At 40.9% G+C, this 2,492-nt stretch overlaps 1 pseudogene across 1 annotated transcript; it reads left to right on the forward strand.

The window, feature by feature from the left end:
- On the forward strand, positions 1,260–2,120 carry LOC108633920 (annotated as a pseudogene). Its single transcript, XR_001917291.1, has one exon. The product of XR_001917291.1 is annotated as a cytochrome c pseudogene (transcript).

A 2,492-nucleotide genomic window follows, 5' to 3' on the forward strand; every position in this document is an offset into this window, starting at 1 on the left:
ACTCATCTCATACGCTAGTAAAGTAATGCTCAAAATTCTGCAAGCCAGGCTTCAGCAATACATGAACCGTGAACTTCCAAATGTTCAAGCTGGTTTTAGAAAAGGCAGAGGAACCAGAGATCAAATTGCCAACATCTGCTGGATCATCGAAAAAGCAAGAGAGTTCCAGAGAAACATCTATTTCTGCTTTCTTGACTATGCAAAGCCTTTGACTGTGTGGATCACAATAAACTGTGGGAAATTCTGAAAGAGATGGGAATACCAGACCACTTGACCTGCCTCTTGAGAAATCTGTATGCAGGTCAGGAAGCAACAGTTAGAACTGGACATGGAAAAACAGACTGGTTCCAAATAAGAAAGGAGTGTGCCAAGGCTGTATATTGTCACCCTGCTTATTTACCTTATATGCAGAGTACATCATGAGAAACGCTGGACTGGAAGAAACACAAGCTGGGATCAAGACTGATGAGAGAAATATCCCCTTATAGCAGAAAGTGAGGAGGAACTAAAAAGCCTCTTGATGAAAGTGAAAGAGGAGAGTGAAGTTCAGTTCAGTCACTCAGTCGTGTCCGACTCTTTGCGACCCCATGAATCGCAGCATGCCAGGCTTCCCTGTCCATCGCCAACTCCCGGAGTTCGATCAGACTCATGTCCATCAAGTCGGTGATGCCATCCGACCATCTCATCCCCAATCCCTCCAAGCATCAGAGTCTTTTCCAATGAGTCAGCTCTTCACATGAGGTGGCCAAAGTACTGGAGTTTCAGCTTTAGCATCATTCCTTCCAAAGAAATCTCAGGGCTGATGTCCTTCAGAATGGACTGGTTGGATCTCCTTGCAGTCCAAGGGACTCTCAAGAGTCTTCTCCAACACCACAGTTCAAAAGCATCAATTCTTCGGTGCTCAGCCTTCTTCACAGTCCAACTCTCACATCCATACATGACTACTGGAAAAACCATAGCCTTGACTAGATGGACCTTAGTCAGCAAAGTAATGTCTCTGCTTTTGAATATGCTATCTAGTTTGGTCATAACTTTTCTCCCAAGGAGTAAGCATCTTTTAATTTCATGGCTGCAGTCACCATCTGCAGGGATTTTGGAGCCCCAAAAAATAAAGTCTGACACTATTTCCACTGTTTCCCCATCTATTTCCCATGAAGTGATGGGACCGGATGCCATGATCTTTGTTTTCTGAATGTTGAGCTTTCAGCCAACTTTTTCACTCTCCTCTTTCACTCTCATCAAGAGGCTTTTGAGTTAGAAAGCGGGACGTTCGGCTTGTGAGCGGGAACTTCTCGGTCGTGCACAGAAAAAGAACGATTTTAAAATGGGTGATGTTGAGAAGGGCAAGAAGATTTTTGTTCAGAAATGTGCCCAGTGCCATACTGTGGAAAAGGGAGGGAAGCACAAGACTGGGCCAAACCTCCATGGTCTGTTTGGACGAAAGACAGGTCAGGCTGCTGGATTCTCTTACACAGATGCCAACAAAAACAAAGGTATCACCTGGGGAGAGGAGACGCTGATAGAATACTTGGAGAATCCCAAGAAGTACATCCCTGGAACCAAGATGATCTTTGCTGGCATTAAGAAGAAGGGAGAGAGGGAGGACTTGATAGCTTATCTCAAAAAAGCTACCAATGAGTAATAGTTGGCCACTGCCTTATTTATTATGAAACAGAAGTGTCTCATGACTTTTTATGTGTACCATATTTAAATTGATCTCATACACTAGAATTCAGATCATGAATGGCTGATGGAATAATTCTGTTGGACAGTCCTGATTTAAATAAGATTGGTCTGTGGCTAAACAAATATGGTCAGCATTTTTAATTTTGATAGTAATTCTGGTTCAACAAGTACTATCACTTTTCCCATTCTAAAGAGATGATTGAACTTGAATAAGGAACATGAAACTTTTTAGGGAGATGGTGCATTCCTTCTCAAAACCTGTAAGAGATTGGTTTTATATTTAGATTTCTATAACTGGTTATATTAATATATTTAAATACTGAAAAGGTCCCTTCACTGTCTCATAGAACAGAGGAGGATTCACATGTGTTTCAAGTTGTGTTCATTAGCCTGTTAAGGCAAGGATTGAAAATACACTGACAAAGTCCACTTTATCTGTTTGGTTTTATAAACTATGCCAATTTAATTAAAATTCTCTATCTAAAATTTAGCCTTTTACTTAATGAAAGGCATTTTAGTGTGGTTTATGTATAGCATCAAATAAAGAGTATTTAGCACCTCAAAAAAAAAAAAAAAAGAGGCTTTTGAGTTTCTCTTCACTTTCTGCCATAAGGGTGGTGTCATCTGCATAACTGAGGTTATTGATATTTCTCCTGGCAATCTTGATTCCAGCTTGTGCTTCTTCCAGTCCAGAGTTTCTCATGATGTACTCAGCATAGAAGTTAAATAAGCAGGGTGACAATATACAGCCTTGACGTACTCCTTTTCCTATTTGGAACCAGTCTGTTGTTCCATGTCCAGTTCTA

Source organism: Capra hircus, chromosome 25 (assembly GCF_001704415.2).
Source record: "Capra hircus breed San Clemente chromosome 25, ASM170441v1, whole genome shotgun sequence".
In the NCBI taxonomy this organism is placed as follows: Eukaryota; Metazoa; Chordata; class Mammalia; order Artiodactyla; family Bovidae; genus Capra; species Capra hircus.